Genomic DNA, 25836 nt, shown 5'->3' on the forward strand with positions numbered 1-25836 from the left:
TTAATGTTGCTATGTACACTAAAGCTTGTATTTGTAACAATGTTATTATGTAAATATAGGTGTAAGCTAACAAAGTTGCACTAGAAGTTGCTCACTTGCAAGAGTTGTTCAATCACTGGGGTAATGCTCCTTGCACTGTTGCCAGAGTCCCTCTAGATGCCTCGGTAGATACCTTGACGCCTCGTGGCTACCGCTAGTGGTGCCAATCCTTAGGCCACCACTCGCACACCCTGCATTCCCAAGCTTCCTACCATCGCTCTCCCAATGGTGGTGTTGGCAGCTGGAGGTGCCGCTCTACCTCCCCACCTTGTGATGGTTCTAGCTGGTCCCCAACTCCTCCTCCTGGTGCTCATCAAGTGAATTCTAGGAAATGGCCCCACCTAGATTTGGCAATTTCTCCTTTGCAGCCTAAGGTCAAAGATGCAGAGGCTACCACTAATTCCCTTGCTACTACTGTCGATGACGGCTAAACTGTTCCTAGCCCACCCCCCAATCGCAAAAATGATTGGGGTTTTAATGACAAAGATGATCCTCTTCCCTTAGTTGCCACTGCATTGGTAGCCTGAGGTTGCTTTATATGTTTTTTTTTAATGAATAGTTGTTGTTTTCAACTAAGGCTATATTTTTAAGTCTAGCTACGGCCATGTGAACTCTCTCGTGGGGTGATCTTGTATCCCCTGGCCCCTTTTTTGTGAATTGTAATCTTAGAATATTTTTTTAATAGAAAAATGACTATTCATCAAAAAAAATTATTATATTAAATATTTAAAAATTAATAATTTGAAATAATTCAATAAGTTGAAAGTCATAATCAACTTTTTATGTTTTACAAAACTAAAGCTATAATATACTCCAATATTTCTAATTTTAGAATGAGAGGTTAGAAGAGGCTACATATATATTAAATTTCCCTACATCTACTTAGGTCACATCTTGGGAATTTGTGAATTGCGTCACTAGAACAAAAGTGTGGCGACCTTGGAGTCACCTTTCCTCTTGTGTGGACATGAAAACTACTCTATTAGTATGTAATTTTAAAAATCTTTCTTATAATGCCTTGGCTTGAGTATATTGTTTTGGGTATGACACTCTTAGCTATGCTTGAAGAAACACCAAAGTGATTTCCTAGTTTCTCTAGCAAGGATTCCATTTATGATTATAAGAGCATGAATTCTAATGTGCAAAATAATTTTTACTAGGATTCAAGTGATTTCATGTCCTTTGAACTAGTAAAGTGATAAATTTCCTCAATACGATGGTTGTTTATGAAATAGTAGCTTGATAAAATTATTCTATGCACTAATCAATGTTTAATTGCATATGATGTATTGTATTTGTTGAGAGATTATTTAATCTATCATTTTATGAAAATTATTCTATCCATCGATCCATGTTTAATTGCATATGATACATTGTATTTGTTGAGACATTATATAATCTATGAATTTGTGGGTATCAAAGTCAAATTTCCCTACACAAATAATTAGGTTCATCAAATTCAATACCTAAAGTGGGACATGGAGGTCATATAGACTGGGCCTTGTCTAGAACGGGGGAAATATTTATTTTGAAGATGATTTTTATATTTTATAATCAACTAGGATTATTTATAAAACTAAATTTATAGTTAAATTTTTTCTTTCCCATATAATTTAGGACACTAGAAAATTCAAATATCCATTATTGTGCCTCTTGGAAAAGCCATGCTTAGCTCACATCTTATTTTGGCAAGGAAGGTAATTCATTATGCTCATATTGGTGTTGAAATTGAGTTAAATATTCATCTCATTGAATCTCATAAAATTAAAATGAGAAACATACAATATATTAAACAAAGAAATTACAAAGCTCTTCCATTATTATTTCTTGAAGCTCCCATGTTTATGGAGATTTACAAAGAAATTAACCTACATGATGCAAGACCATCTAGGGTCTAATATCAATCATGCATCACCCAAAAATATTGTTCATTTCTCCACAAGGATCATTTGGGCAAGGTTACTATTTTTGACATTCATGTTCTATTTTTAGTTAGTTTTTCATTTGAAAAATATATTGTTCCAGATAATTCTATAGACATTCATTTTGGATATGAAAGTATGTTGGTAAAGTTTCATGGCAAGATCCATTTTGATTTTGAATATATTGAATGTTATGTTTTTGCAAATTTATATAGAAACTTAAAGCCAAATTTGAAGGCTTTATAGGCTTCAAAAGGAGGTCAAAATTTTCTTGAGATAGTGTAATATGGTCTTAATTGTAGAACAGTTTGAGAGGTTTCCAAAAATGGGCTATAATATAAAATACAACACATAGGATACCATGTTGGATAGTGGTGAAAGAAATAAGCTTAGATGTATGGGGTGCATGGATAGATTGGATAAGTGATTTGGGATCTTGTGGAAGAGTGGGATCATGACATAGAGATGATATGGTACTAGGATATTGACTTATAAGAGGAATTTGTGGTAGAATGGAAGGAATGATTGGACTATGAGATGGAATGAGATTATATAATGGAGTGGAGGGTATGGAATTATGAGATGGAGTGACTTGATCTTGACATGGAGGAGGATTAGTAAATTAGATAAAAGGAATATATTCATGGGATGAGGTGGATATGGAGGTTAAGTCTTGAGATGGAATGGGATAATTGGATGGGGTGGAAGGAAAGTCTAGATACTGATTAGGAATTGGATCATGAAGTGGATTAAGAGTGATGAATGAATCTTAAGATGTAGGGCATAATCATGGGATGGAATGGTGCAAAGCACCCATGGAAAAAGGTCCCAAAGTAAATTTGGTCTTTAGTTTTTATTAAATATGTAAGAAGGTTTATTGGACCATTCTTGTGTCAAATATAATTCCATTGATATTAAAAAGTTCCCAATTTTAGAAACAAGGTCCTAAGTTGGTATAGAGGGTCCAACTAGTGTAAAAGCATCATACAGGGATAAATATGGTATATAGTGTTTTATTTGGCTCATTAGGAGGTGTTGGTAATGAACATAAGAATCCTTAGTAAGTTTAACTCATGAAATGCAAAAGTTGTCAAGTTGCAAATTTGTCACTTTACAACTTAGCTATCAAATTAATCCAATTTGTGTAAAAAATGGTTTGGGTTAGTTGATCTATTTGTAATTACCTTAAAATTACTAAAAATACCTCTTTGGGTTGAGGAAGGTAGGTAGAGAGTGGTTTTAAAACATATGGTGCGATGAAATAATTTTTTATTATAAATTATTGCTGCATTTCTTTTGATCAAGCACTTTTTTCTAAATGCTATGAATACATTTCTCAATATAACTCATTGGTTGATGGTCTACAATGAATTGAGTTGAATTTAGTTTAACTGGTCGACTGCACCATGGATCTAGTTGAAATATCCACTAGATCTTTGTAAAACTGCCCAATTACCCTCACTGTCAAAGCAATATACAAGGCATTTCTTCTATATATAGTTTGAACCAATATAATTTTTTTCTTTTGTTCCTTTTATAGTATATTTAAATTCCCTATCAAGAAGATCACAATATTTTTCTTAGTTTTGATAGTGAAATTGATTGTTTGGTGATTGAATAAAATACAAAATGTATCCCTTGGCATGGAAAGAGTCAAGAAGGTTTGAATACATTTGCATTATCTTTTGCAAGAATTTGGCAAGGTAAACTTGACTAGCTTAAGTTGTGGTTCCATGTTTATATTGACTTTAACAATACTTGTTGTCACTATTTGAAGAGAGTTTACTTTAATTTTTGTGACATTTAATAAATAAAGGTTGGTTTGATAGATAAATTACCATTAGGTGAATCAAACATATCACGAACCTAGTTATTTTATGGAATGTGTTGATCAAAATATAAGAAAAAATGTGTCTAGCTTGGTAGGTCTATAGTAAACATTTACTATTTCATTTAAAAAAGAATGTGCATTAGTGGGATTCCTTTGACATTTATCTATATGATAATAAAGAGGCATTTTGAGAGGAATAAATGAATTATTTATAACCTCATGCATGGTATTCATGCAAGAAGTGACTAATTGTCTTATCAAGAGAAAAAATTTAAGATTGTATTATTGCATAATTTAGAAGCATCTCTTATATAGTTGGATATTATAAAAGTTGTGTAATAGGAGGAGAGTATGGTTTCCCATATAGAGATTATCTAAATGGATCTAATCCTATATAAGGGTGGAAACCAAGAAATATTGCCTCATAGATTAATACTTTTGATTGACATGTTTTGATGAACATTGTTTGGTTGTAGATGTGAAAGTTCCTTCAAGACACAAAGTAGGAATTTGGTTCAAAGTATTTCTAGGATCTCAATATTGAGAAGAGTACCCTTTGTATGGTTTTGGGTTGTTTTGATTGGAGAGAATAATGAACATGGAGTTTTCGGAAAGTATTTGTTGAGAATTGTGTCTCAACCTTGCAAGCTTTTTCCAAAAAATTGTAGAAAATTCTAGAATTTTTTTGTGGTAGTTTTTCACATGTTTCCAAGTTGGAAAAAGGTGTATGAGTTGTTAAAAATGTGTCTTATCCCTAGTAAAATAAAAGAGGGCTAATTTTAGAGTATAAACAACTCATTATATGACTTTTATGGGGGTCTAAACTAGAGGACAAAATTATGGACGAAAATGCTATTCTTGGAGTTACAAATGACAAGTGGGTAACATGTGGCATGGTTGTTTTTCCCATGGCTTAAGGCAAAAATGATTTCCAAGTTGTAAATCACTATAAAAATAGGGCTTGGGCAGGTGTTTGAATCATCGAGTTTAGTTTGCAAGACTAGGTGCTAGAAGGAGTCTCTTTGAATTTGAGTTCAAGTTCGAGTTGTGGTGATGTGCTTCTATAAGAACTTGCATTGCAAGTGTATTGTAATCTTCTTGATTTGAGAATACATTTTATGGGTTTTGGAGGGTGGGGTTTTCCTCTTGGAAGGGTTTTCCCATGGTAATCATTGTGTTATGCGTCCATTGTTATTTTGATTATATACATTCTTGAGATCTTTGCAATAGTTAGTTGAATTTGCATAATCCTCCTTTCAAGAATAGTGTAGGATGTGATTCTATGCACCTTTTCTTCCTTACAAGTTGTACCAGAGCCTAGCTAGTTTTGGTTCTATTTTTTGGGTATAGGGTTTTTTGAGCTAATCAAGGTTTGAGTGGGAGCTTGTGCAGAGGTTTTCATTTTTGTGTTGCAAGATTGCAAAGATGGAAAACATATCAGGGAGGATTGATGTAGCTAATTTTTTTGGTGCAAACTTTGAGATGTGGAAGCTAAAGATGGAAGATCTATTGATTGATCAAGATCTATGGGATGTGATTGATGAGAACAAGCTAAGGGCCATAGATCTGAATTTGGCTACATAGTATGATTTGACAGACATAAAAGCTAAAGGTTTCATTAGATTGTGTCTTGCAGACTCAATTTTGATTAATGTCCATGAAGATACTACTGCAAAGAAGATTTTGAAGAAGCTAAGTGAGTTCTATCAAACAAAATCACTTGTGAACAAGATTTTCTTGAGGAAGAAGTTGTATTCCTTAAGAATGGAAGAAGGTGGATAGATTTATGAGCATCTTGAGAGTTTTAATATGTTGGTGACTCAATTGACCTCAATTGGGGTGTCAATGGATGAAGAAAAAGTGTACCAAATCTTGCTATGTTCATTGCCAAACTCATGGGATATCCTTCTCATGTCCATAGGGAGCACTTCAATTGTCTTGAAAATGGAGGATGTTGTTGGTTCTCTACTTTCTAACGAGATGAGAAGGAAGGTCTCTCTGAATACCAAAGATGCTTTGAGTGTTCGAGGAAGACCAAAAGAAAGAGGCAAGAATAAAAAGCATCATGACCATTCTAAGTCCAAGAATAAGGGGAGATCAAAATCTCTTGGTAAGTCCAAGCAATCTGCCAGAATTGTGGCAAACCTGGACACTTTCGAAAGGATTGCAAAGAGTAGAAAAAGAAAAAGAAGCAAGAAGAAAGATTTAGATTCTAAGTTTGAGAAGGAAGATGGAGATGTTTTTATCACAACCTTGGCCACTTATGTAGGTAACAATGCATGATTGATAGACTGAAGTGCATCTTTTCACATGACTCCTAATAGAAATTGGTTTAGTAAGTATGAAAAGTTTGATGGTGGTAAGGTGTATTTGGGTGATAATTTAGTTCTTGATATTGTTGGTCATGAAAGTATTCATGTGAAACTTTTTGATGGAAGAATTAGAAGATTTAATGGTGTCTTGCATATCCTATGACTAGTAAGGAATTTTTTATCTATTAGCAAACTAATAGATGTGGGTGTGCATGTACAGTTTTCTAAAGTAGGTTTGAAAATGGTGAGAGGTGTTATAGTAATAGCAAGAGGAACTAGATTGGGTACATTGTACTAGCTTGATGCATGCACTATTGAGTGTAATAGTACTTATGATAAGACTCTAAAGATGACTACTTGTTGGAGAAGGAGAGGGTTTCTCTTTCAATAGATGGTTGTGGTTTCTAGGTACCCAAGGGTACTCTATCTATTGAATCAAAGTTACCTATAGAGAAGACTATGTTATGGCACTAAAGACTTGGCCACATAGGTGAGAGGGTCTATGAACCTTAAAGAATAAAAACCTTGTTGATGGGTTGAATGACTACAATCTTGAGTTTGTGAGCATTGTATCTATGGTAAACAAAACCTCATTTATTTTTACTCAAAATCTCATAAATCTTCACGTATTTTGGATCTAATCCATTTGGACGTATTTAGTCTAGTTGATATTCCTTCTATTGATAGATCAATTTATTATCTTTCTTTCATTGATAATTTTAATAGAAGAACATGGGTTTATTTTCTTAGGAGTAAAGATGAAGTTTTTAGTCATTTAAAGAATTTAAAGCAATGGTTGAGTTGTAGACTAGAAAGAAGATAAAGTGTTTGAGAACTAATAATGGAGGTGAATTTTTCTCCAATGATTTCAACACATTTTTTAAAGATTGTGGTATTAAAAGAGAGAAGACAACTTTGTATTTTCCATAGTAGAATGGAGTTGTAGAAAGAAGGAACAAGACCTTGATGGATAAGGCTGGGATTATGTTGAGTGGAGCTAGACTAGAACAAAAGTTCAGGGCTAAAAGTATAGCCACTACCTACTACTTGATAATAGGTCTCCTACATCAACTCTTGTTGATAAGAAATTAGTGGAACCATGTTCGGGTCACAAGCCTTCACTTAGACATCTAAGAGTTTTTGGTTATGAGGCATATGCTCATGTGCCAAAGGAGAAGTGGACAAAGTTGGACAACATAGCTATCAAATGTATCTTCATCGGATATAGTTATGGTGGGAAAGGATACAACCTTTGGGACCCTATTGCACAAAAGGTATTCTATTTAATAAGTGTTATATTTAGAGAAACTAAGCCTTCTTCTATTATAGTGTAGCTAGAATGGATGGAAGAAAAGAAAGATGTGATTCAACTTCCTGCTACACCTAAAAAATTTGAATTGGGGCCCTTAAAAATATGAGATGTTGAAGAGCACTAAAAAAGTTCTAAAACATTAGAGGAAGAGGGAGAGCCTAATCATGAACCTAAACATGAACCTAAATTAGATCTTGTTCAAAGGTCTAGTAGATAGAGGAAATCACCAGAAAGGCATGGATATTCTCCTGATGATTGGAGGTGTATATTTTATTTGAATGCTAATATTGATGAACTGAAATCTTTAGAAGAGGCTCTTGGTATGAATGATTCAGAGTCCTAGAAAATAGCCATGGAAGAAGAGATGGTAGCTCTTAAGAGGAATGACACATGGGACCTTGTACCATTGCCTGAAGGATGAAATCCTATTGGTTGTAAATGGGTTTTCAAAAGGAAGATGGGTTTAGATGGAAGAATTGAGAAGTACAAAGCACGATTAGTTACAAAAGGTGACTCCCAAGTTGTAGGAATTGATTATAGTGAATTTTTTTCTCCTATAGGAAAAATGACATCCATTTGATTTTTACTTTTGATTGCAGCAACTTGTGATCTAGAAGTTGAGCAAATTGATGTGAAGATAGCTTTCCTTCATTGAGATTTGGAGGAAGAAATTTATATAATAGCCAGAGCACTTTGTGGTGAAAGGTAAAAGTCATTTGGTCTATAAATTGAAGAAATTCTTGTATGGTTTGAAAAAAAAAAGTCCTAAGATATAGTACTAGAAGTTTGATACATATGTATTGAGTTTGGGATTTGTGTGATCCAAATCTGATCATTGTATGTACTACAAGTCTGATGGTGATTATTTCCTAGATGTTGACTTATATGTTGATGACATGTTGTTTATTGACAAAGAAAAAGGTTTGATTGTAGAATTAAAATCTTAGGTCTCAGCAAAGTTTGAAATGAAAGATCTTGGTGTAGTAAGGTGTTGACATATTGATCAAGTTTTTTATTAGTGACATACACTTATTTAGATTTTGTATGGCTACCAAGTGTAATACCCCAAAATTGTCTCATTTCCATCTCAACCAATTCTGGTCTATTTCTGATCAATCTTAAAGTCCTATTCTAATAGGCAATTCTCATTCTGCTATTCGCTACTTGACTTAATTGTCAAATGCAAAAAACCTAAATCTACATTCATCATGCTTATTATTTAATTCCTATAGTATTTACTCATATTAGTCACATTAAACCTATTGATTAATATTTAATTTAATTATTAAGTATTTATACTGTAATTAAATTAAATTATATCCTAAGGCTAATGTACTATGGAATTAAATTTATTTAATTTAATAAATACACCTATTTTAATTAATTAAATTTAATTATTTAATTAAATGAGAAAGGTATTTCTAATTAATTAAAAGAAATTATTTAATTAAATAGAGTACTTTCTTCTAAATAATTAAACAAAGTTATTTAATTAAATGGGAAGCCATTCCTAATTAATTAAATGAAGTTATTTAATTAAACAAAAGTGTCTCTAATTAATTAAAGATTATTTAATTAAATAGAAAAAGTAATTATGAGAGCATATCTCATTTTATTAAATTAAATATCTCAACAAAATCTCTCTTCAGTTCAAAAGGGAAATTTCTAGTTCACTATTGATAAAAAATGAGTTAAATTAGTTAACTCCTTTTTCTACTCAAATTAAAATAGTTAACTCCTTATTTTACTCAAATTAAGTCTGTTAACTCCCTTTAATTTGGGAATCTCCCTTTATGACTGAACCTCGTCTTCAATCTTAACTGTTGATCTGAATCGATCTCAACCATTGATGGATTCCAGGAGAGTCTATTTAAGAGACCCTCATCTCCTCATTTTAGGGGGATGAATTTGGAAAATTTGCATCGAATCGCTGCTGAAATTCATGCTCATATTTACTTACATTTTTTGCATACATTTTGATTCTTAGTTTAATCTCATTTTAGCTTAATCATGCATATGCTTAATCTAGTTTGCTTTATTTGTTCTTAGATTACATTGCATCTTTCATTTTAGATTAATCTACATACTCATTCTTAGATTAAATTCATTGTCAAATCCTTTGTTCTTAGAGGGTCTGGTTGCCTGCACCGTGATTCTGAGGATATTAATAGGCAAAATCCTTTTAGATAGAAGGCAATAGGTCGCTTTGCAGGGCAAATTTCGGATGACCAATCCAATGTTCATTCCAAGATGAATCCGCATGCAATGACCATGTTGAAGTGTGTGTGTGTTAGCATAGGCCGCATTTTCACATATACACCAAGATCATTGAATAGTCTATAGTGTTTTCCATGTAATTTAGTACCCACCAAGCTCTACAGTTGCTATTGAGTTTTTTGGACTAATTCCAACAGGTACTAAGCATTTCAATGGTTACCAACTATATTCAATTAGTGTGAAGCCCTATAGTTCAAACCGAGTAGATTCAGTCTAGTAGTTCAACTCGAGCATTTTAGTGGTTATCGAGCATTGCAATTTCTACCAAGTTCACAGTTCATGTAATGCGAAGCTAGTGTAAACTAAGCTTATGTGTTTACTGAGTGATTCAATGTATGCCAAGTTACATAGTATCTACTCAGTCACCAGTGTAGATTGAGTTCAAGACTACTTTGAAGTGATTAATATGGACCAAGCTTCTATGTCTACCAAGTGCATGATGATGCCAAGTAATGATAGTGGGCACTAAGTATCAAAACTTCACCAAGTCAGTCTTTAGAACCCGAGTGTCTTCATTTGGGTCGACTTTGTGGTATATGTGTTAACCTATATGATGGCCGACTTTGTAACTATATAATTTGGATTGGTATATATATGTAATATATTGTATCCCATCCATTTGTAAGATAATGAACATGTAAAAATGTGAATGTGAATAGTTGAAGCTAAGCAATAGATAAAGAGTGAATTGTGAAGGCCATATCAAAAGAGCAGTAGCAGAGACATATTCATCACAAAAAGGTGATCAATACAATAAAAGGAATCTCCATCAACAATCCAGTTGTAAGTCAAAGAGCTATTGTTTCATCCTAATAGGTGAACTATTCAAAATCCTTTCATAAGGTAGACTTAATAGTCTTTCTTAAATCTCTTAATAGAGTGCATACTTCATTGTGTGTTTGTAAAACCTCTAACAAGGTGGACCTAGTAGTCCTAATTGCTCCTAACAAGGAAGATCATTAGAAGTGATCAATGTAAGCCTTAACAAGCCAACTTTATGCTGTAGTATTGGAGTTTTTTGGTTATCATCCCCACCATAGTTTTACTTTCTATTTGGAAGGTTTCTAGGTCACCAAATCATTGTGTTCAAGTGTAATGAATGTTTTATGTTTCTAGTTTGTCATGCATACAATTAGATCATAGATGATGAGCTAAATGGTAATTGGATTACTACAATTAAAATCTATAATTGATAAAAAAGTTTGGTTACTGATTCAACCGTCCCCTCTTAGCAACCTAGCATAGTCTTGAATATTTTTAACAATTGGTAGCCATGTGATAGTCTAAACTAAAGGACAAAATTATGGACGAAAATGATATTCTTGGAGTTACAAATGGCAAGTGGGTAACATGTGGCATGGTTGTTTTGCCCATGGTTTTGGCCCATGGTTTTGTAAGACCACAAATGGTTTCCAAGTTGTAAATCACTATAAAAGGAGGGCTTGGCGAGGTATTTGAATTATTGAATTTAGTTTGCAAGACTGGGTGCTAGAAGGAGTCTCTTTGAGTCTGAGTTTGAGTTTTTGTAGTGATGAACTATATAAGAACTTGCATTACAAGTGTATTGTAATCTTCATGATTTAAGAATACATTGTGTGGGTTTCGGAGGGGGGGTTTTTCTCTTGGAAGGGTTTCCCATGGTAATCATTTTGTAATGTGCTCATTGTTATTTTGATTATATGCATTCTTGAGATCTCCGCAATAGTTAGTTGAATTTGTATAATCATCTTCTCAAGATTAGTGTAGGAAGTGATTATGTGCACCTTTTCTTCCTTACAATATTAGGGAATATGATTCAATTATTTATTATTTTAGGTTTTGAATGTCTCAAGAAACCTAAAGGAAGAAATTAACTTCATCTTAAAGCCTTTTTAAGTAGAAATTGTCATAAACTTGAAGAATAGTGACATATTTTCCCATGGAATTGATGTAAATCCAAGTACTCCACATCAAATTGGTATCAAATCCCAAAAGATCTAGGTAAAGGAATTTTTGAAAAGTTTTGTGGTTGAGATGGGATTTGGAGAGAACCTATAGATAGTGGGAAAAAAACTAGGTACTAAAGAGAAATAAAGGTAAGGAAAATGGTCACAAGAGAGGATTTTCCTTGTATAAATGAGCTACTATTGGATGCATGGATTGAAAATTGGGATTCAAAAATTAAGAGAAAGAAAGAAAATAAAAAGATGAGAAAAGAGAAAGAAAGAAGTAAGAGAAATGAGGAATAAATGAGAAAGAGGGAAGAATAAGTGGAGAGGAAACATGTAATGAAGCTAGAGAGGATTAAATATGATTTGGGAAAATCCATAAATGGTTTCATAGATTAGGTCATCCAATCATGGTACTTACAGATCAGACCCAAGATAAAATTACCAATTAAGAAGATCACTCATAGAAGGAGAAGATATGTTATATCACAAGAAATTGAAGATAAAATTAGTGATCATAAGGATGTTCTTTTAGCAAGAATGCTAATGATGTTCCTATGGGGAAGTATCCTAACATTACTAGAGTATTGGAGAGATTATTATAGTAGTTACATGTTACATTCGTGACCATTTTTGTCATTGATGTCAATATATGGAGAAGACTAGAAGAATAGCAAACCGTGATTGAAAATGTATGGCTTGAGAATTAAAGATAAGGTCAAGTGTAGTTGGGGACATGTTCTATAGAGTGCTCTAATTCTATGGGTAAGAGAACATGTACAAAGTCAAAGAATAGAGACAGTTATTCATGACTTACAAAAGACGATTTACACATAGAGTTCCTAAGAAGTAGTTTCTGTTAATTGGGTTATATCTCCTAATAAGGATAGAATCTAGATGAAAAAAATCATAAAGAGGTATAAGGCATCTTGATAATGATGTAAAAAAGTGCACAAAATCTGAGGTTGTGTGTGTGAAGATTTATGAAGATCATGAGATAACATATGTGTTAGTTTGTGGTGACTGATTAGGTATGTACTACACATACTTCATAATTCTTTCGGGTAAAAAAATTTGGGTCCTATTTTATCAGTATTTTGTGCCAACATATAATAATTAATTATAACCTTAAAGCAGTAAAAATAATTGTATAAAAGAGCATAGGGTTAGGGGTTTTCATCATGTGTGATGCAAAAATTGCTTCTTGCAGCAGTATTGAGTTCTAAGGGATTACCGATTGTAATCAGGTTGTAATCACTAGATTGTAATAACATTGGACTTGCTATTAGGTGGACATAGCCCAAGGTTTGGGTGAACCATGTTAAATCTTGGTCTCTTGTGTTCTCTTTTGTGTGACTTATTATTTTCTGATATTTTTTGATATATTCATGTAATTGTTATTTCTATCCGAGATTAATCCTAATGATATGTAATTATGAAAAAATGCAATGTAATGTGTATTGTTTTATATTAATAAGCTCCTATTCTAGTTGTAATTGGGAAAAGCCTCAATTCTGACTCAATCAATTATTTTGAGGACATGGCATAAATGAAGGTTTATTTCCTTATTTCTAATGTGGATTTTAAGTGAATATGAATGTAATAAGTAAAGAATATTAGTGCATGTGAGTAAGCAATCTAAGGGATTATTGTGATGCAAATTTTTTGGATCTAGTATTGAGATCTGAAAAGTATTTGGTGTGGAAGAGGCATGGTATGAGGGTAGAGAAATATTGTGAGTTATTGAGATCATTTTTATTTGGTATTATTCTGCAAGGGATAATATAAAACTAGTTGGATATTGAGTTTGGTGGTCTACCCTTGAAATTTTTTGGATAGTAGGTCCTTCTACTTTCTACAACTCCTAACAGGGCTGGCACAACTCTTAACGGGGTTGGAATCTCCTCACAGGGATTTGAAGTCTCCTAAGAGGGACTAATGTGTACTGAATATATTTCATTGGCTCCTAACAGATTCTATCTTGTTACAAGGAACTTATATTAGTACATCAATTTTTGGGTAGCATCCCCACCTGGTTTTTTTTTTCCTTTGATCAAGGTTTTGCCTAGTTAACATATTTATTGTTATTATGGGTATCCTTTTGTATTTGTTAGTTATGTTGTTCATATGCTTGAGAATCAATAAGGTTAATAAAAGTTGTTTTGATCAAATAACTGATTCACCCCCCTTCCTCCCCCTCTACTCTCATTTATATTTGTGGACTTTACTTTCTAACAATTGGTATTGGAGCATGATGAAGGATGCCCCCCTTAATACCATAAACACATAATAGAAACAAAGAAATAATATCAAATGTGAGAACAAAATATGGACTTCTTATTTGCACTACAAATGTGAAATTACAGAATTCACAAGTACAAAATGCTAACCCACATGGGTGCCCAAGACTAAGCTATGAACTACACCTAGAGTTGTTCTAGACAATGTTTGGGTCTTTCTTAAATAGGTGATTTTATGCCACCCAGGAAGGTTCTAGACATTGAAACTTAATAGCTAGGGCTGATAGACCCTAAAAATAGATAAAGAGTCAACCAAATACATCTTTGACAATTATTTTAGATATTTCAGGTAGCCCAACTTTAGAAGTCCATAACTCTTGAACCGATGCTTCAATTTCCTATTATAACCACTTTTCAGAAATGCCAGCTCCTGATCTACAAGCTCAAAATTGCTCAAGTGCCCTTCAGTCAAGTTTTTGGATCTCATCTGGGAACTCTAAGGCCTCCAATAATGAGTCTGAAGATTTTTTTGCAATTACCAAAAATCCACAATAACTTCTCTGATACTTAATCTTGAGAAATGAGATTTCTTATGGTAGGCTTATAACTCTAAAATGAACTTTCCTATAGAAAATAAGAACATTCCAAGTTCATATGAAAAACTTACTAAAAATAGAAAGTTCCCATAAATAGTAACCACTATGTCTACTAATCCTTATTAAAATAGAAAAGACTAAAATTAAAATATTTTTGGGTGATGCAAGATTGCTCTTACACCCAGGATGCTCTTGCATCAGAAACCTAGGGTAATTTGAGAAGTGACTTCGTCACGTCTCAAGTGTTTAGAGGAAAACCAAGATGGCTAACCTCATCCCTTGCTAGCCATGATGAATCCTCTACTAACCTCTCTTTCCATTTGACTAGTTATTCCTCATAAGTTTTGTTCCTCATACTTTTGCCAATATGACTTTCTAGTATCTCCTTAATCTCCTTTGTAACTAAACTAGCTATTGGAATACTCTACTGTGCTTCTACAACTTCATCTCCATCACCTCCTTCATAATACTCTATCAAATCTAAATTGTTAAATACTAGTGAAATATTCAATTTAGGAGGAAACTCCACTTCATAAGCATTTCCATAAGCATGCCTATTCACTATCTTGCATGGTCCAAACTTCTTCATCTTAAACTTATTATATATACCCACTGGAAAATGCTCCTTTCTCAAATGAACCATGACTTCATCTCCAATATAAAATTCCTTATACCTCCTTTTGACATCTACCTTAGCCTTATACTATGTATTCATCTTTATAACATGCTTCCTCACCTTCTCATGGATGTTCTACAAATGTTTAGTAAATTCTTTTACTTTAGCACTATTTATCTCTCCTTTATCCAACTGCCTCAATTCAAAAGCATTTCTAGGACTACTCCCATATGCAATCTAGAATGGTGATTTACCAGTAATCCTATTCATAGAATTATTATATAAAAATTTTTCCTATGGTAAAATCAGATCCCATCCTTTTGGCTTATCTCCAAACAAACATCTCAACAAGTTTCCCAAATTGTGATTCATAACTTTTGTCTATCCATCAGTATTTGGATGATGTGATGAACTAAACTTTAAATCTATCTTGAATTTCTTCCACAATGTACACTAGAAATACCCAACAAATTTGGCATCTCAATCTGAAAGTGTATTCTTTGGAAGACCATGCAGTCTCACCACTTCTCTGAAAAACAACTCTACCAAATGAACAAAATCACTAGTCTTCTTGCAAGGAATTAAATATGTCATCTTTGAAAACTTGTCAACCACCACAAAATTAGAATCATGCCCACGATGTTTCCTTGGTAATCCAAGAATAAAATCAATGTTGACATCCTCCCATGGCTTATCTAGTATAGGTAATGCCTGATACAACCTTGTATTCTACTTCACTCCTTTCTCCATCTGACATACTCTACAACTTTGTACAAACTTATTCACATATTGCTACAACTATGGCCAATAATAATTCGTAGCAACCAAAGCAATGGTCTTATCTCTGTCAAAATGTCCAACTAATCCTCCACTATGCTTCTTCTTGATCAAATTCTCTCTCACTAAACTTCTTAGATGCACAGTTGGCTTCCTTTGAACAAAATACTATCCTAAATCATGAAATCCAACCACTTTTTCCTATCAAGTGTAATAGGTTTTTTACAAGCCTTCCACGCTTTACCAAAATTAGGATCATCTTCATACAAAGTATTGAGTTCTTTGAACCCAACCACCTCTATCTATATTTCTATCAACAAAATTTGTCTTCTGCTAAGAGCATCTATAACTCTATTAGAATTCCCACTCCTTTATTTCAAAAAATATATATAACTCTGTAAAAACTCAATTCACTTCAAATGGATTTGGTTCAATTTTCCTTGATTATTTAAATATTGCAAAGTTTGATGATCAATATACTAATGTAGGAGCATCTTGGGTTTGCTTGGTGACTACTTTGGAGTTCATGGGAGGAGGCTTGGTAGTTTCTTTGGAGGGTGCTTGGACTGGTACTCGATTGAAAAAGGATTGGTGTTTCACATGGTCTGGGAACTTGGCATGGTCTCTGGAACTCAGCATGGTCTATGGAGCTTGACATGGTCTTGGAGCTCATCATGGTCTTAGAACTTGGCATGGTCTTTGGAGCTCAGAATGGTCTATTGAGCTTGGGATGGTCTTTGGTTTCTCAGCATGTTCTAAGAACTTGACATGGTCTTTGGTTACTCAGCATGGTCTATGGAGCTTAGCCTTGCTTAGGAATTTGGTTCCTGTTGCAAGCCATGTAACTAATTTTCCACAATGTGTTAGAGGATGAAAATTTTGGGGATTAAAGAGGGTCTAGAGTACTAACTATAGTTCAAAGTGTGAATTCTAATTCAATTGGTTCAAAGTGTGAGTTCTAATCATGATTTTACTCAGATATCAATTTTGGGTATTTAATTGCTATTCCAGGCCAACTTGTGGCATTTAATTTTATGTATTTGTATTTAATTTGTGTTTTGGGCTGACTTGTGGCTTATATTGGTATAAGTAGGGATTTTGGGGAAGTCTTTAGTCATTATTCATCCATCGTGGAGAAGAGGAGGTGGTAGAGGAGTGAACTTTGAGAAGAGCTAGTAGTTACAGCTTGGAAAACAAGGAGATTTCTTGGTGGGCTTGCAAGCACAAGTTGATATCTTCCTTGGGAGTTTCTACTAGAGTGTGGATCTAGACTAGCTAGGGTTTGATTTGGATCTTGAGTGATCTTGTAGAACTATTACTTGCTTTATATTTGGCTATAATCTAGAAGGCCTTACAGCCCAACACATTGCATGTAATCAATTATATTTCATGAATAAATTATTGTAATTTGTTATCAGATCTTGCATTGTTGCATCTTGTTGTTGTGTTTTTGCTATGTGGTGATATTATTGGTGGCTAGGACATCTCCTTCACGGATTCTCCTACCTTGCACTACATCATATTAAAAAAAAAAACTCCTTAGGAAGAAGATAGTGTCTCCACTTCTTCAATGCTTCAACTATAGCATAAAATTCTTGATCATAAAGAAAATATTTTCTTTTGGCATCATTCAATTTCTCACTAAAGTAAGCAATAGGTCTACTTCTTGGCTCATAATAACTCCTATTGCAGTACCACTAGCATCACAGCCTACTTGAAACACCTTTTTAAAAATAAGAAGTGCTAAAACAGGCTTCTTAGTAACTTTCTATTTCAATAGATTAAAACTCTTATTTGCCCCTATAGTCCACATAAATTCTTTCCTATCCCTTCTCATTCTTTTAGACAGGGGTCCAAAAATTCTAATAAAACCTCTTATGAACTTTTTGTAAAACTACCCAATCCATGAAAAGATCTTACCTTTGTTGAACTCCTTGGAGAAGGCCATGGAAGGATAGCCTTCACTTTCTCTGGGTCCATTTTCAAACCTTCTGGTGAGACTACAAATCCCAAGTACACCAACTCCTTTACAAAATTGCACTTCTTCAATTTTATCAACAACTTTTCTTCCCTCAACTTATCAAACACCTTGTGAATATGGATCAAATGCTCCTCCAATGTCTTACTAAAGATCAAAATATCATCTACGTAAACTATAAGAAAATTACCCAGAAACTCCTGTAGTACCTCATTCATGGGCCTCATGAAAGTACCTGGTGCATTGGTTAGCCCAAAAGGCATGACTAACCATTCATGCAATCCTTCTTTTATCTTGATAGAATTCTTCCACTCATCACCTTCTTTAATTTGAAGCTAATGGTATCCACTCTTTAGATCTATCTTTGTGAAATACACAGCTCCACTCATATAGTCCATAATATCATCAATCCTTGGCAATGGAAATCTATACTTGATTGTGATCTTGTTGATGGTGTGAGAATCTGTACACAACCTCCATTCTCCATTCTTCTTTGGTGCTAATATGACTGGTACAACACATGGATTCAGACTCTCTCCAATCAACCCCTTTTGCAACAACTTTTAAACTTTTTTATTCAACTCTTCACTTTATGTTGGTGTCATTATATGTGCTTACTTGTTTGGAAAACTAGCTCCTAGAACCAAATCCATTTGGTGATTGATCTTCCTCATTGGGGGCAATCCATCAGGTACATTATCTGATACAATATCAAAAAACTCTCCCAACATATTTGAAACTTCTATAGGTACCTCCTCTTCTTCTTCTTCACTATATTTTGGAATTATAGAAAAACACATATGCTAATGCTTCATATTTTTGAGAAACTCTTTTCCATCGACAAAACATATTCTGGTAGAACTATAGATCTTTTCTTCTTTTTCCTTTAGCGAATTCAACTTATGTTTCACTCTATCCTTGGTTAGAGTGTAGGTATTTGTTCACCCATCATGTATAGCATGGTTGTCAAACTACCACAACCTACCTAGCAACATATGACATATGTCCATAGGTATGATATCACATAATACCTCATCCTAGTAGCTTCCAATCTTGAATTTCATAGAGCATTTCTCATTGACAATGACCTTGTGGTTATCTTGCACCCAAGAAATATGGTATGGATGTAGGTTTTTCTATCTCTTCAACTTCAACTTGGTGACCATCATTTCTAACACCAAATTGTGAGTACTTCTATTGGGACTCAAAATTGAAGCCTTGATTTTGAGTAACACTGAAAAAATCAAGCCCTATAAACACTTTTTAATGCACGTTTACCTGATTGTCCATTTCAAGCCTAAGAGGTGTTTAATGTTTCTAAAACCTTGCATTTAGTACATCTATGCATTCTATAAAGATAAATTACCATTCCGAGCCATTTATTGAAGTCCCGTTTTGAGCAATTTTCAAATCTGCATTTTTGCTCAAGTGTCAAACAATGATAGAAGGCCTCATTTGTAATTGAATATCTTGCACCCAGTAATTTTTCATGACTTGATGCTTTGGGAATGTTAAGGGTCAATATCAAAGAACCTATGTTTCAGATTTTGAGTGGTTTCAATATGTTTTGACTAGGTTTTGAATCCCTCAAAGTTGGTCATTTATTGTTGTAATGCTGATGCGAATTATTCTAAATAATGGGAGGCCTTGTTTTCCTTGTTATAACTTTGACCCAATTACCAAAATGATAAATTTCTTTTTTATTGCATTATAGAGGTTAGAGAATTTCTATCTTTCAATTTTGAGTTTATGAAAAATCAGTTTGATCAGTTTTCAAACACGATTCCAAAAGCAATCTGTAGAGTTTTACTAGTGTCAATCAATACAGATTGGTTAGTACCCCTATTAATGATGGAATAACTTGAAATCCATGATAGATGAGATCAAATGGATTCTACCACTATGTTCTCTTTTGAAAATTCTTTAAATGTGCCACTTTTTAAATCTTGATGAATCTGTCTGCACACTTTCCTAGGTCCATTCCATTCGCAAAAAATGCTTTTCTGCCAATCTTTCCAGTCTGCAAATCTAAGTAGCCAATTTTGACTAGTCACCAAATTTTTCTAGCTATTCATCATGAGCTATAATTGCAGATTCATATTTTCCTCAAGACAGTGAACCGACACCCTAGTTTTCATCTCCCCAAGTGTTAGTTTGACCTATTTTCAAAGCCAAATCTGAATGTGTTTTATGATTTTTTGACATGTTTTCTTGTAGGCAATTCTAAGAGGGAAACTTTAATAGTCAATATCTTTTGATTGAGAATTTGTCATGAGATGAGATTTGAAAGGGTAAAAGTATGTGAAAAAGACAATCAGTATGTTTGATTTTAGACCTCGGTCAGGTGTTTTTGTCAAATTTTTAAGGCTAGTGAAAGGACCTCCTAGCACGAAGTTGACAATTTGCAGAAAGAGGTGAAAATAGTATTTAAGTTTAAATCAATGATTTCTATTAGAGTCAGGTGTTCAGTATATCAATTTGATGTATCAATTTTTTTAAAACGAAAAAAAAATTAGCTAGACCTACCTGGGGCTCGACTAATTTCATCATATTAATGAAAATGTGTGTGGAATAAAGATTCTCAAAAGAATTTTAAAATGGGATAACATATAAATAGGAGCTTAAGGATTACCAAAGCCTCAATTGGGTATAAGCTAAGCATTAGAAGTTTCACAGAAAGACTAAAATAATTATATGAGCAATGAAAGTAGAACATGAAGGATTTGTAGGGCACATATGAGGTTTCTAATATAATTGTACCAACATATATGCATGAAATCTCAAAGGTTCTAAGAAGTCTCAAATGCATAGGAACCCATTTATTAGCTAGAAATAAAGTTTTCAACTACTCCATATCATAGCAATGTAAGTGCTTCCATAGTTATCCCAAGATCGAATGGTAGTTTCACAACATCAAATTAAATTGTATATCAATGAAGTGGGAGAATCAATGCATTGTACATTGATGAGAATTGATCTCTTGAGGAATTATCCCCAATGTTCATGGAGGCAGAATTTGTTAGCAATAAAGTGGTCTTTCAGTTAGAAATTCCCATCACTTGTCAAATGATTTAAATCTTTGGTGCCCAAATATGTAAAAAAGAGGACGTGGCATGAGTATCAAAGAAATAAGTTCTTTCTGCATTAAATTTGAATTAATTTTTCAGAGAGAGAGAGAGATAATAAAAAAACCATTTCATCAGCAACTTGGCATGAAAAAAGACTTGCAAATGCACAATAGTGAACAACTTTAATAGAATCCAGATCTACATTCTTCATATAATGCTAGAGTGTTGCTAGCACTAGATTGTAGGCCAAATGGATTGGTTTCTACAACTTTTGGAAATACATGTTCAAGAAATCTTGCAATAAAACAGGGGTTTCTATGGTCAGTATCAGGTTATGAAAAAATAGTACTATTTTCAAAGATAAAACAATGCAAAAATGGATTACCTGCTCTGTAAGTGGCGTTGGAGCAATAGACATGAGAGTTTCCATCATGCCTTCAAATGTTAATTTTCTAGGCTCAAACACAAACATTCCAACATTGAAATATAGAGTAGGGTGCTCCTCCTCCAACTCAGTAGGTCATGTCACTTTGTTGGGGCATTCCTAGTAGTATCCAATCTTATATTGGGTCATGTGACTCCACGTCTTTTCATAGAAGTAGTCCATGATAGCATAGAAATAGTCATCTGGCATGTTGAAGAGATTATTAGTGTTGTTGAAGACTTGAATGTTGGCATCTAGATACACCACTTTGCTGAACTCATCAAACTACTCAAATTCCACACAAAATTAAATCCAATAATCTCAATTTGAATCTTGTTTCTTATTAATGAAATAGGGGAAAGAAGGAAAAATCCCAAAAATCAAAAGAAACATTTTGGTTACCTCCCAGATGTGCAATTTGGAGTAATTGAGAACATAATATGCCATGGCAAACTAGACTTAATTCTCAGGAGGATTGATGGGTTTGATCTCTCAAACAATACAACCCTATTTACACAATTATAACCTGTGGTCATGTGGAACATTTAGAAAGATAGCCACAATGAGAGGACCACCACCTAGGTGGTCATTACCTCTGATTCTTGCTAGTTCGTCAACCCTTTTAACAAAAAACCATACAAAACCATATCCTTTTTACTCTAAACCTTAACAAAAATCATCTATTAAGGAGGAGATTGATGATTTAAATGTTGAAGAAGATGATGATGGATCACTAAATGAATACATTCCAAGATACTAGTAGAATGATGCTAATGACCTTATTTTGGAGATGCCACCTTTCAAGTCAAGTTTATCTAATGATAATCTTCAAGAAATAGCTTATGAGGACCTATTAGTTTCTACAGGGGATGCTTTTGGACTGATAGTGGCAAAGAAAGAAAATTAGAAGGACAATAAATCCAAGTTATGAATAAAACTTCCCATCTAATAAGAAGTAGGAGGCACACACATGTTTGAATGCAGTGGCAAGGAATAGAGAAGGATGTAAAAACAAAAGGCAAAAATAGTCATAACATTTATCCCACATGCACTAGGTTGGGGGATCTTTTATTTTTTAAATACAAAAACATGCAATAGACTTAATGTCTTAAGGACAACAATCTTTTAAAGTAGCAACTGCTTGGTGGAGCCTGTATAATTAGCTGGAGGATGACGTTGATAGGTTTTAACTCACTAGATTTTGATTCTGAATTTTGGTGGTCTCTATGTCACCACTAGAAATTGGGAGAATTTTTTCATTGGTAGCAACATGGCGACCTCTCAAGAAATTGAAAACATGATGGGCCACTTGGATTGTGAAGGCCAATTAGAACATGCCATGTCACATACATCTAGTGCCTAGGTGGATTAAAGGGAAATAAAATAATATTGTTTTAATGTGTTATGCAAATATTTGAAATGGTCATTCAGATAAAAAATCAAAGTTATAATTTCAAAACCTATGGTTTATACTATAGTGTTTTAAAAAAAAAATATTAAAGATTTTGCAAAGCCATAATTGGAGCCTAAAACTTTAAATGGCTACCACAAGGGCAATTCTTGCCCAAAATATGGACTCTAATATACCATTGGAATTGGTGAGAGATGAGATATCCATTTTTGGAGCTAATTTTTATGCATATCTTAGCGGATAGCTATTATAGGGGGTTTTGTATTTTTAGTGGGATGCTCAATTACAGGCAATGATTTCATCAATGTAGTTATAGAATTTAGTTATGATACACTTGATGTGTTCGGTTGGCTTAGCATGTTTGAAATTTGAAACATAATGATGTATTTTGCCTCTAGCATTTCATAATTTTCATGCATTTTGATGGAACTTCTCAGAGATTTTTTGTCTTTTGCAATCAGTTATGTTTTCCATCAAGTATTGAAGATATTTTCAACTTTGGAGGAAAAATGAGTGAGGATTTGATTCACTAGTTGTTGCAAGAGATTAGAGAGATGTTTCTAACTTCTTGGTGAAGATTTCCAAGTGGACACATGGTGGTTATAGAGTATATCCAAGAATTCATTCCTTCTATATCTTTCTTTCTCTCTTCCATTATAAGGTTGTTGGCAATTTTATCTATGAAACCAATAGGGTTCCAATTTTTACTATCAGACCAGGTTGTTGGTTGGTTTTACTTCCTATCTTTTGAGGAGAGCTCTAGCTATAAAGGCCACACATCTATTCTTGTATAGGTTTCTAGTTTCATTTCATGTCTTTTTTCTCTAAGATAATGAAAATTGATGATAGATCATGTGACATATTTTGAGTTTCATTTAGTGTTACTAGTTAATGCATTTAGTCTTTCCAAGGATAAATACAAAAGGGGATTTACAATGAATTATCTATGTTTTCTTATTATGTCTCCTAATTCTTCGTATGCTATTAACTTTGTGATTGAATGAATAAGGTTCATTTAATTTAAGACAGCTTGGATGAGTTGTGTGTCAGATCTATTGTTGCTTTTAATTTATAGTATTAAGTAAATTCTTCAATGATTTGATATGGTTTCTAGGTGTATGGAGGGGATTCTAGTAAGAATGGAGTTTGGGGATTTCAATTGATAAACTTAATTATAGGGAAATCAAGCTAGGTCATCCTGCTGGTAGTGACTCTATGTTGCAATGGATAAGGAACTGATCACTAAATTAGATGCAAGCTGAGATGAAGGTCATTTGCACAAATCAATTTAGTTTTCCATTTTTATAGTGGGTTGAAAGGAATTAACCGTCACTTAGCTTATGGGTTCATAGGTTATGATCTGTAGCTATTTCATTCCTATGTTACTGCATAAGTATCAAAAGGAAAAAAGGTTTCATCTATTATTAATAGTTTAGATTATATGTTTATTTTCATTGGTACCATATATTAGAACCTCAAGGTACACTCACCTAGGTTTTGCAGAGCCTAAAGAAGAAGGGTCTGGCCTTATAGTTGGCCCAAAAATTGCAGTCAAGTGCATCCATCATAGGAATTTTCTAGCCTTAGATGTATTGGTTTGGTTTCTTGGTTATTTTTTAAATCTATTAAATCAGGAGCCAACAAAATGGCAACTCTACTGGGGACTATGTGAATTAATTCACTATTAAAGGACAAGAATCTTTGTTGTAAACTTACATATTTTAGTCTTGTTTTTTAATATGATTTTTCCCATCCGAGTCACCAATAGAATGGTGACTCTATTGGGGATTGTATTGAATCTAAATAGTAGACAAACCTTGAGAGTTTGGAAAAAAGAGATTCAATACAATAGAAGAAGGGCATGAAAAAGGTTGTAGCAGTTGGTTTTCTAATGTGTCTTCCAGTTTTCTTACTCAAATTTCATGCACCCCAATGATGCTTTGTTCAGGACAATAGTAGCTTTGAAGGATTGAATGCAGATTATATTATTACTAAGTTTTATCTTCAATCAATTCAGCCAGTTTTGGTTTTCAAGGTGCTATTGTATTTAGAGTTAGAATTGTTCAAAAGTGGTTTCCCTCTTCTAAGTGTTGAATGATTTACAAACTTCTATAAGTTGAAAGTTCAATTTAGATTTGTCATGTATAAATCATGCTTTAAATCTTTCTCACAATTGTGAGTGACAATTCTCTAAAAGATCTCTATACCAGTGCAAATTGGTTCTATATAAATGTTTTTAAAGAGTTTTCAGCTTGGCTATGTAGATCTTAAAATTATGCTAGGTTTTAGGCAAGAAGAGAGAATACATGAGTTCTTGATTGATGATTTTTGAAGTTTTATGTTTGATCTACTATCATAAGAAATTTGAATGTTAAAATAAATCACAACAGTGATTTCATTTTGTTCTCCTCAAGGAGGTGGCAACTCTACTTGTTGTGATCAATGGTATGAAGGAATGAAATTTGCACTTGTACCAAATCAATGGATTAAGTTTAAAAACATCAACACTCAAGGTATTTTCTACTTTCATGAGATTTCATTTCCATGAAGGTAAGTTATATAAAAGATTCTCTGTCAAGTGGTATTTCCAACACTAAATAGTAGAGTGGTTTGATACATCTCAACATACTTTGTGAAGGATAGATTTAGCAAGTGTTTTTATATTTTGAAGTATGTTTTGGAGTGTGAATTGGTAGAAAAAAAATTAGATCTACTACAAGTAATAAATTCTAAAAGTATTATTGGTGAATGAGTTTTAAGTTTGTTAGAAATGGCAAATTTATTTTCACCTAGTATGTAGTTCATGAATAGAGATTTTAGATCTATTTCTACCAAGAGATACATGCCATTAGTTTTTGATGGTATTTATGGTTTTCCAAACCCTATGCCATATGATCTTAGCAAGCATTTGCTTAAGTTTGGGGAGATCCATGAAATTATAGCCAGTCATAATGTTTAGATGTTCAATGACTTGATGGGTGACTATGAGATTGCTCATGAGAATGTGCACATGAAATTATTTGTTAAAACTTTATAAGGTGATGCTAGAGACCGGTTTTCCTTTTTATTAACATGTTCTATTTCATCTTGGAGTGAGTTTCATTC

General features: G+C 33.4%; 1 pseudogene; it reads right to left on the reverse strand.

Annotated features, from left to right (window-relative positions):
• Positions 1–209: 209 nt before the first annotated feature.
• On the reverse strand, positions 210–21884 carry LOC149568539 (galactinol synthase 4-like; annotated as a pseudogene).
• Between the last annotated feature and the right edge of the window lie 3952 nt (positions 21885–25836).

Source organism: Cupressus sempervirens, chromosome 3, assembly GCF_028749045.1.
Source record: "Cupressus sempervirens isolate cs-2001-9-10 chromosome 3, ASM2874904v1, whole genome shotgun sequence".
Taxonomy (NCBI): Eukaryota; Viridiplantae; Streptophyta; class Pinopsida; order Cupressales; family Cupressaceae; genus Cupressus; species Cupressus sempervirens.